Genomic DNA, 10513 nt, shown 5'->3' with positions numbered 1-10513 from the left:
TGAGAAGAGATGCGGAAAATGAATGTTACTAGGAAGAGGAAAGGAGCTCATTTTTAAGTGTGGAGCAATATATATAATAAATAAAAGGAAGAAAAATTAACGATCAGCTCCCCCAGCTCCACACAGGACAGAGCTGAGGGCTGAGTTGTGTTTATTCCCAACATTTTGCCTGAAATTGAATGTTGAGAATGGATTCCTCTTTAAAACTGCGTCCCTGGGGGCTGAAGCTCTGCTCGCTTCCCCCGGCATGGCGCAGAGCGCGCCGTCGGGTTACGGTGCTGTCATCTGTGATTCCCCGGCGCCGGGAACGCTAGGAGAAATTCTCCCTTGTATTGACAGGATTTCAGGCAAGCGGAGACACGTTATCAAAATAAACGGGGGTGCGAGGTGGGAATGCACCGTCTGCCTTGCGCTACAGGAGGTGCTGTGCCAGGTCCTTGCCCTCCCCACCCGGAGCAATCCCGCAGTCCTGAGGGCTGGATGCCATGTCTCACCCTGTCGCCTTAGCTGGCGTTGGTGGCACTGAGCTCATCCCATCCCTAAAACAATCCCTTCACACCGCTTTCCAGCCTTTGCCTTTTTGCCTTTGAGGAGGCGAAAAACCGAGCGCGTGTGAGTGTGTCAGTGGTTTCATCCTCTTCTGTAGAGGATGAACTTGCATGGGTTCTGCTCTGCAGCGTGAAGTACATCGCCTATATTTTGCCTTTTATCTGTAGACAAGAAAGAGCTCATTGTGGTGGGTAGCTACAATGAAATGCATGACCACGCTGTAGTCCTCTGTGTTCTCCTTCCTTGCTCCTGTCTCCTAATTGTCTTCTTTTCCCTCCTCGTGGGTATCACTGTCATTAATCATCTCTATGGCAATAGCGTCTCAAGACCTAGCTAGGGCTGAGCCTTACAAAAGGAGGCACTTCACTGAACAGCACCCAAAAAAAAAAGGTTATTACTGCTCTAGTTTGGGCCGCAGTCCCACCCAGCAGTGCCCAAAGGGTGTGCGAGTCTGGGCCAAGGGTAGGGGTCCCTCTGTCCTGCTGGGCGGTCTCCTGGGAGGACCTGGTGTGCCTTCAGCCCTTGGCCACGCAACACCGTGACCCTGCGCATCGGGGATTTAGGGAAGGCGGTGAGTGAAGCCACCAGATGGTGCCCTAGGTCCTCTCTGCTCCCTCTGCTGTCCCCTGCCTGCCCACGTCCCCCTGGCAGCCCCCAGACCACAGCCCCCCAGGGCGGGCACCTCCAGCCACGCAGGACAGCCCCCGCCACGACTGCCTCCTGCCTATGCAGCGGGTGCCCGAGACCCCACAGCTCTGCGCCACGGCCCAGGTGCCACCAGCACCCGTGGGGACATGGGGACAGGACCTTCCCCTCCTCTGAATCCATGAAGTCTGGAGGAACGACTTCACCGGGTATCCACGTGTCCAAACACAACGTTGGCCAGGTGTTGGGGCCGCTTCGAGTTGCCACCACTTTTTTCACCATTTTGGGAGGGACATCTGATCCTGGGTTTGGGAAAATGTAAGGCGTGTCCATGGGAAAAAGAAAAAAATAAAAATAAAATAATGAAAATAAATCCATCACAACTTATGCTGGTTCTCTCTGCTTTGTCAGGAAAATGCTGAAGGCTCCTGAGCCTGGTCAGGCTGCATGGCTGCTACAGGTAACCCCACACCTGCTCTGCCCCATGCCTGCGGGGAGGCTTTGTCTCCACCAGCCCACAAACCTCTCCTGGAGCTCCACTTTTCCTTCTGAAGTACATGGCTCATGTTTTGTAGCTCGGCCACACGAAGATTTGGTAGGGCCAGGCAGATGGGCTGTAAGCAACCAGAACGTACTGACCCCAATGGGAACGGGGTGAACGGGGAAAGCCAACATACGGGCTCCTCCACAACACCGTGACTCTTGGTAACCAGTGTGGGCCTCTGTTCTGTCCCATCTGGAAGACCAGTCAGCCTACAATTTTAGGCGCTTCCAGGGGTAATAATTGTACCCCAAATACCTGCACTGCAGCCGTGAGGGGATTAGCCCTGTACCGCTGCCAGCAGCGCTTTACACTGACATGTGCCATTAAAACCAATGATTTCAAGAGTCCTTGCAAGGCTCCATAGGGTATTTCAGCTTCATGCACGAAGAAATGGAGACTCAGGAGGTTAAATGACTTCTCCGAAATTGCAGAGGGTCAGAGGTAAAGCTGGGAGCAAGGTTCAGCTTCCTACATTCTTACATCAGGTCGTCCAGGTGGGAGCCAGTAGCTGGGTAAACAGGAGCTGCTGAGCTCCCTTTAATTTTACAAAATAGGGGAAAGAATAAAAATAAAAAGTTTCCTTCTGAGCCTCTACCACCAGTTTCTGCAGCACTTTGCTCTTCCCTTGTGGTTTCTCACGCAGGTATTGATCAGCCCCCCCCCTGCCTGGCCGAGGTCTCCACGCGGCAGGACGAGGTGCTGCTCTCTTTGGGGAGCCACCCACCATTTGGCAGTAAGGGGAGCTCGTAACAGCCAAACCACCACGGAAAGCCCAATTACTTATGCTGTAATTCCCCAAATAAATGTTTATGGAGGGAATGTGATGAATTACTGCACGTCCACCCCATAAAGTCTTGTTGACTGCTGAAGAAGCTCCCGAGCTTGTCGAGAGGGCTTAGGGAAGGAAGAGAAATGGCTGCAGCTGCTCGCAGAGGTGCTCTGCGCCTGGGCGAAGGGATGGCAGGGCTGTCCTCACCGCCCCAACGCCGAGCTCCCGGAGCAGGAGGCGCGAGGAGAAGCAGCCCCGGTCCTTAGGTGATGAATGGGAATGCTTGCCATTCTTTTCAACACTCCAAAGGAAACCGCAGGCTCGATGTGATGCAATTCCTGCCCGGTTGGGTTGTTTATTCACACGGGGCTGCGCTGCGCTCGCACGTGGGGAAGAGAAAGTAAAAGTTCAGCTCGGCTTCAGCTCCCTTGGGATTTCTGCGCGCTTTCAGGCTCATTCAGGTCAAGGCAGGGTGTGAGTCTGGAGTACGGCAGCTCTGGGGAATGGCTCTCTGTGCTCACCAGCTCTGCTGAGTAATGCGCAGAACGCAGGTGTGGGTTTTGAAGAAATCGGTTTAATAAAGGAGCTGTAACTCTTCTCCTCCTCCCCAGAAGATTTAAAATAATCTCGCTGTCCATAAAAACCAGGTTAGCTATTTTGGGTTCACGCCGAGCTAAAATGAATGCAGCAACTCTCCTGATAAGTCACTGGGTATCAATTCTTAATTGCTTGATTAATCTCGAATTTCCAGAGCTGACACTGCCAGTCCTAACACTCGACAAAAGCTACGTTTAAAGAAGAAAACACTTCCCTCTTTTGATTAAAAGCAAAAACACAAAAGCCAACCCCGCAAGTAAGTGCATGAAATTACAGAGAGGCTTGTAGCATATGTTGTCCAGAGGAAGACGGGCCATTAGGCAGAGTGCAAGTGAAACAGTCAGAGGTCCGCGATACACTGGGGGGGTGATGAATTCATTTCGGCGTATGCTTCAGCAACTCATTACGAGGCTATCTCAAGCCCAAATATTAGCGAGCTTGTATTTGCTGTATGCTTGTGTGTGCTAGGCCATGTTATTCATTTCAGTAATAAGTAGAGAGGTTTCCTTCACGGGGATTGTGACATTTCTATGTATAGAAAAGCTGTTTAATGTCAACAGTTACGGAAGGCTATACCATTGTGTGCTTTGTGTACGGCTGGACTGATAATTACCGCTGCACATACCTCCCTAAGGGTGTTGTTAAAAAATACAGGCCCAGCAAGGGAAAACATTCAAACCCATTACGGAACATTTATAAAATTGTCTGGGCTTTTCTTTTTCTTTTTTTTTTTTTTTCAGCAACGTGTGCGTGGTACATTCGGGATGGATGGCATTGCGGCGTGTCAGCCCTGCTTGGGAGCGACGGACTGTGCCGTCGGGTTCCTGCGATGCCACAACGTGATATAAAGGTGGCATGGGTGCAAGGCCAAGTTGGCTTTCCTACTGTGTTAGAAAAAGGACTTGCTTTGATCTCATTACTCTAATTAAGGAGTAATAAAGCCTCTGATTTTTATTTTTATTTTCTCACTTCAATTAACTGCTGTCTCTGGGTGACACAGACTTTTTGGAAGAGGTGAGCACTGCCCAGGACAACAACTCAAAGGCCTGTGTAACCCAAGAGAAGGTCATGATGACAATATTAAAACACAGGAGTGGTGGCACTGCTGTCCTTAACAGATGATGAGCCAGTGACATCTACAGAAAATCCCAGTGCTAAAAGGGAAAAAGTCCAAAGGAACAAACATCCCCTGGACCCCTGTGAATACAGCACTCCTTCCGTGGTCACCTGCTGGAATTTAGCGTGGTTATTTTGGTCTTCAAGTATCTCCAGCAATGGAGTAGAAAGGGAAAGTTTCCACAATGCTCAGGGCTGGGACCTATTGCTCTGCAGATGTCCCAGTCAGCGAGCATCTAGACGGGCAGAGATGGGACATCCCAGGGGCATACCGTCCTCATCTAATCCCTCCCTGCAGTCTCTGTTCCTTGATTGTCTTCTGTGACTCAGGTGATGGGAGCTCCTCTGAGAGGCTGCCTTGCAGATTAATGATTCCTTTGCTTCGTTTCATTTACATTGATATAAGCAGCCTTCCTCGCTCCCTGGTGCTTCTGCACCCTTGAAGTTCTCGCACACAAATCCCGTGATGCTCTTCACAGTTGTTATTTGGCCAACCTACACACACTGTAATCCCTTCCAGCTTTTTTATCATTTTATGTTCCTCTTTTTTTTTTTTTATTTCCCTCCAAGTTGTTGACATCTAGCTAGCACTGAGCTGTCCAGAACTAAACATGTCTTCAAACTGCGGTCTCGCCACTATATTAAAAAATGGGACTATTGCCTATATCTCTGAGAAGAGGTCTCTGCCTTTACAACCCCAAATTAAATTAACTGCATGATTTTTGCTGCCGTATCACATTGCAAAAACATATTAAATCTGCTGTCTACCGTTTCCCTGAGGTCTTCTGGTATTTCTGCTTTCAGTGCTTGAGCACAGATGATTCCTCCCTTCACCTCAGTTCCTACCTTTCAGTAGCTCGAATGTTGTACCTACTGCCTTTCAGACACGTGGGATTGCTTAGGGTTCCTTGTTGAGGAGCGGCAGCGTGACTCCTTACACAGGAGTAAACGCTCTCTCTGTTTTAGCATGAAATAATTTATTTCCACCGTCTCCCTCCCAGCAGTCCTATGGCAGCGTGTTTCAGTGCGATTAAAGGGTATGTTACCCTTTGTGGTTTCCAGATATTCCTGTTCATAGCTGTGCAGAGTGCTGGCCTGTGTGTTAATAATTCGCAGCAACCTGTCGGAACCTCGCGTACTGAGGATCACGGGTTGAAACTCTTTTTCTGGAGAAGGGGAAAAGCTGTTTTTTTTTTTTTTCTTAGGAAGTTTCTGTCCCAAGTGTCAAGAATACAGATTAGCTTTTCTCTGGTTGGGAATGACATATTATAATGTTCCTTTGTGCAGGAGACATCTTTCTACGGGTGGCTCAACACTCTGAAATTAACTTCCCTGGGAAATAAGGTCTATCACAGAAATTGCCATCAGCCTCATTTTCTCTGGTACAAATGCAGAGCAACAAGAATAGAGCAGGGAAAGAAAAGGAAGTCACAAAACCAAAACACTGCTCTGTGCATCATTTTCTTCCTGGGGAGAGAGAACGAGACAAAGAAAAACAAACCCCACACGTGACAGTTGATTAGTTAATGTAGTCCTAGAAGGTACTTGAATATTATGGTTGTGAAAACAGCATAAGAATCGATACAGAATATGTTTCATCTTATTGTATTTTACAGATAAGAGAATCTGGAAGAATCAGAGCAGGCAAGACAGTAAAAGTGTTGTTGTTGTAGCTGTGACGGTCTGAAGATCCTAGGGAAGCAAGGTTTGTGGAGAAAGGTAATATCTTTTATTAGATCAACTGATATAACTGGAAAAAGCAAACAAGCTTTTGGGCTCAGGGTCTCTTTATCAGATCTGACAGAAAGCAGCAAAATTCAAGCTAACTACAGGCTAGATGCAATTGCTCTTAGTTTAATCTAATTATATTAATCAATTTGACCACTTGAGAAAAAAAAAGGAGCACCTATGGAGTGCAAAAGGGTGTGAGCAGCAGTGACTGACAAGCTGCTAGTTCCCTGCTGGACCACTAGCGAAGAAAGGGTTGTTTGTGCGGGTGACAATGGGAGAGGTCAGCAGGGAGGCTGCAGTGGGCTAGGAAAGCAACACCTCTGTTAAACCCATGAGTTTTAGTATCCAGGGGCTGACAAGTTTAAATTATGAGATTTATCTTCTGGGAGTATTTTGCAGGTCTCCTTTGGGATAAGGATTGAGGGGCGAGGGTTGTTAATTTCCGACACAACATTCTGCTAATGATGAGCTTGTGTTTCTGTCCTTTATTGGCTGCCTGTGCGCACTCATTCTAAGCTGGCAATTATTCGTTTTCACTCACATGGTTTCTGGGGGGGGGTATCTCATCTGCTGGAGGAAGTGATGAACTGTAGAGATTTGGGACGGCTATGCGCAGGAACAAAGAATTTCGGTGGTTTTGCTGTGGGAAGGAGGGCATTGATTATGCCGTCTGTGGAGCGGCGCTGGCGTATTTCATGTTTGATGCTCTGGCGGGATCTGGTTCTATTTCATGTTTTCATCTGCAGATTTGCTTCCTGTAATGAGCTGGGAAAGGGAGAGGCTGAAGGTTAGGAGGAGAGGCAGTGGGGAAAAAATCTTTCAAATGGAGATCGCCATTTAAAAGATTAATTTATGTGTGGATTTTAACATGTAATACTATCGCTATCAGGGAAATGTGGTCGCGGGAGGGGGGAATGTTACAGTAGACTCTAAAATTAAGAGCAGAAAAGCAAATTGGCAGCGAGCTGATGTGGTCAGAGACTTTGCCAGACCTTTTTAACACTGGTCGCATTGGACAAACACCACATAAAATTTGATTCCCCGAAAAAAAATGACTTTCTAAAAGTGCTCTGGCTGCTGTTGTGCCTTTATCGCAGTAGGCAGGTAGGCGTTGTGCCAAAGCGTGACCTTGCTGGCAGAGCAGCCACCAGCGCTCCCCTCGGAGCAGGTGGAGGAGTCTTGGCAGGGCTGGATGAGCCTCACGGCTCCTTGGTGTGCTTTGGGGGGCCGCCGAGCCCCTCAGCTTTACTGGGGTGGTTTTAGGGCCTGAGAGCTCTGGCGGAGGCTCTGGCTCGTGGGGTGCCGTGTTGTGGTGCCTAGAAAGCTGGCCTTGGTGTAACAGCAGCCAGATCGAGCTGAGGGGAAGCTGCTCGTTGTGTTTGTGGCTGCACTCGATGAGGGGTTCCCATTTTTCTGAGCTGTCCCCCCTCCCCTCAACCCCCCCCCCTCCCCAAAATCACACACACAAAAAGGAGCCGGCACAAGGGCCAGCAACTCCCGCGGGGCTCTGACACCCGGCCCCGCCGGGGGGAGCGGCGCCAGGCCCTGAGGCACGGGGCCGGGCCCGGCCCTGCCCCGCCGCCGGAGCCCGCCCCCGAGCCCCGCTCCGCTCCGCGGCCCCGCCGCGGGACCCTCCCCGCCCGCCGCTCCTCCTCCACCGCCGGCAGCCACCTCGAAGGGCGGGCGGGGAGAAATAAATAATAAATAAATAAAGCTAAAAAAAAAAAAAAAAAAAAAGGGAAAAAAAAAAAAAAAAAAGCCGACACCCCCGGCGGGTCACATGACGTGAGAGGATCCGTGCCCCGCTCCCCGCCGCGCAACAAAGAGCCGGGAGCCGGCAGCCGGGAGCCCCGCGGGCCGGGCCGGGCCGGGCCGTGCCGCCATGGCACGGTGAGGGGCGGCCCCGCCAGGTGAGCGGGGGGACGGGGCCGGGGGCGGCGGGGACGGGGCTGGGGCCGGGGGCGGGTCCCCCCCTTCTCCCCGCGGGAGGGGACTTTTTATTCCCTTCCCTTCCACCCCCCCCCTCCCTGGGTTTGTTGTGGGTTTGGGGACGGCAGCCGCGAAACCATCCCCCCCCCCCCCCCCCATATCCCCTGTATCTATGGGGGCCCCACGCGCGCTGTGGGGTGCCTCGGTCACGGGCTCCGTGGGTGTCCCAGCCCCCTTGCTCCGCCGCTTGCTTCCTTCCCCACCCGTGGATGCTTTATGGGGAGCGCCGTGCAGCCCCATGCCTCGCTGCCCCCTCCCCGCATGCCCCCCAGCCCACCCTGACCTTTTGGGATGAGCGTTAGGGTGGTCCCACGTCCTGCTAAGGCACCGTCCCGGCACCGGCTGCCTTTTCCCTGGGATGTACGTGCCCGCCGGGACCGTGACTGGAAGTTGTGGACGGTGCCCGTGGGTGACACGCGGGTGACGCCGTCCTCCGGCGACAAAGGCTCGGGGCTGGAGACCCCGCTGGGAGCGGAGACGGTGGCGTGGCCGGAGCTGGCGTCGGAGGCCGGCTGCTTGTTGGTGTTGGTGGTGTTGTTGTCGTTCTCCTTTTTCCATTTCCTCCTCGGCCCGTGACCCTCGCTGCCGTGATACTGAAATAATCCACGCCTGAGCTCGGCCAGCATCTTCCTCGTGCGCGGGGCGGCCGCGTGCCCCGGCTCCATCCAGCTGGGAGTGCCCCTGGGACGGTGGTGGCTTCCTTCCAGTGCTTATCTTGGCTTGTGGGGACCGGGGAGAAACCGCGGCTCCCTTCCAGGGGAAGGCGCTGGGCTGGCCGTGCTGGTGCTAACTAACGCTCTTTAAATCAGAATTCAAAACAAGCGAAGCTAAGGGGCGAGGAGGAGCAAGCCACCGCTGTCCCCTGCGTGCCCAGTGCCTCCGAGGGCAGGACCAAGCCCTGCTGATGCTGCCCTGTTCAGGGCCAGGTTGTCCAGCGCTCAAGGACCAAGAGCTGGCCCCTTCGTGCTGCCCATGCTCTGGGACTTGCTTGGGGTGGCTCTGGGGTCCTCAGCAGCACTCTGCAGGGTGGCCCCGATGTGCAGGGTTATGCACTTCTTCGTGCAGGCTTGGGCCTCGCGTTTATTTGTAATGGAAGCTACAAATCTTACCCAGCGTGACTTCAGTTAGAGCAGTAAATGCTCCAAACTTGGGGCAAAACGGTGAGCAGGGAATACTGGTTGTGAAGGCTTGTTTTTTACCCCAGCCCTTCTTTATCTACAGTACTTATCCTGGCTCCCTTCCCTCTGCAGGCTGTTTCTTGGTCGGGGGGGAGGGATGGGCCAGGGGAGAATCTGTCAATAGCCAGCTCAGCTTCTGCTGATTAGCACTGAAAATATGACTGTTTTTAATGTAAGCAGCTGTGCCACAAGGGCCTGGACTGGGATCCTGACAGTGTGCTTCGTGTGGGTCATTAGCTGCCGTGGAAGACTAATGGCTGTGGCTGCCAGCTTGTGTCCTTACAAAATAAGGAGGAAAGGTTGGTTTTTCCCCTAGACGGGGCGAGAGGTTTGAAGTGAAGATTAGTTTGTCTGTCCCTTCCCTTTAAAAAAAAAAAAAAAAAAAAAAGCACAGTACATTTTTGAAACTGAGTCATCGGGTAGAATTTATTTCAAGTATTTTTAAGCTATTGTGAATTTGATGCACTCTGGCCATATGCTCGCTGGAAACTGCAAGACAGCCTTGCTCAGGTTTGCTCTGTCTGGGCTCAGAAAGGTAATGAGGGAGCCTCTGGCTGTGCGCCTTTCATATCTGGGCAGGCCAGAAGGGGCTTGAAAGGGCAGGGACGACGGCCAGGAGACAGCCTGCCTGCAGAGGTGGTAAAGGAGCGGCGCAAACTCTCCAGCCCTCTCTTCAAGCCCTTGAAGGGTGAGCTGGCAGTGGGCAGGAGCAGGGGGGATGCTGTGCTCAGCCTTCCCGTCCCTCCGAGCTCCACTTCTGCAGCGGGGCATCGCGGGGTCCGGTGTGTGGCGTGCGTGGCCCCCCCGGGTTCGTTCTCTGTCGCGGAAGTCATAGCGGAGACGCGCGGCTTCGGGAGCGGTTATTAGTGTCGGATGACCTGGCTGGGATTGTGTAATGACACCGAGGAAGAGATAAAAGGTTTTATATCCTACAAACTTGGTTCTCGCTTCAGGGTGAGCTGCAAGGCTTTTGAAAATGCGCGAGTTTGACGGCTCGCTGGTAGCTGCAAATAGGTGCAAACGTTAATCGCTTGAAACAAGTCCTTAAAAATAAGAACAAACACAGTTGTAGACTATAGGCAGGAAAGTGAAAAGAAGAGCTAATTACTTTTTTTTTTGTATATTTTTTTAAATGACGTCTAATCCTGCGTGTATGGTTCTGCGAGTGACCCAGCAGCTCCAGCAGTTTATTCATTTATTTAAAACAGCTTTGTAGTTCACCTTGAAAACCACTTCCTGCCATATGGTTATATTATTTCCCTATGCCACATTTTTTGCTAATTATCAAGACCATTTGCTTTAAAATAGGTGTTTTTAATTTCACAGCCTTGTCTGCCTCTCCTGCTTGATCCTGCCCTGGAGTCAAGAGGCTGTGTCTGTTCATTCTCCATGGCA

At 51.6% G+C, this 10513-nt stretch overlaps 1 protein-coding gene and 1 long non-coding RNA gene across 4 annotated transcripts in view; one reads left to right on the top strand and one right to left on the bottom strand.

Moving 5' to 3' along the window:
* Positions 1-4047: 4047 nt before the first annotated feature.
* On the bottom strand, positions 4048-9703 carry LOC140002115 (uncharacterized). The gene is made up of 3 exons (XR_011808104.1): positions 8224-9703; positions 6493-6716; positions 4048-5912 (listed from the first exon to the last, which is right to left on the bottom strand). It is a non-coding gene; the product is annotated as an uncharacterized lncRNA (long non-coding RNA).
* TCF20 (transcription factor 20) overlaps positions 7638-10513 on the top strand; it is a 112235-nt gene continuing 109359 nt past the window's right edge. The window contains exon 1 of one of the 3 annotated variants that reach the window (XM_038181696.2): positions 7638-7861. The gene's annotated coding sequence lies outside the window, so the exon portion shown is untranslated. The remainder of the gene's footprint in view (positions 7862-10513) is intronic. The other 2 variants (XM_038181714.2, XM_038181716.2) reach the window with 2 other exon arrangements.

This window comes from Anas platyrhynchos, chromosome 1 (genome assembly GCF_047663525.1).
Source record: "Anas platyrhynchos isolate ZD024472 breed Pekin duck chromosome 1, IASCAAS_PekinDuck_T2T, whole genome shotgun sequence".
NCBI lineage: Eukaryota > Metazoa > Chordata > Aves > Anseriformes > Anatidae > Anas > Anas platyrhynchos.
Note: the sequence above shows the minus strand (reverse complement) of the source record. Positions and strands in the feature narration are given on the sequence as shown.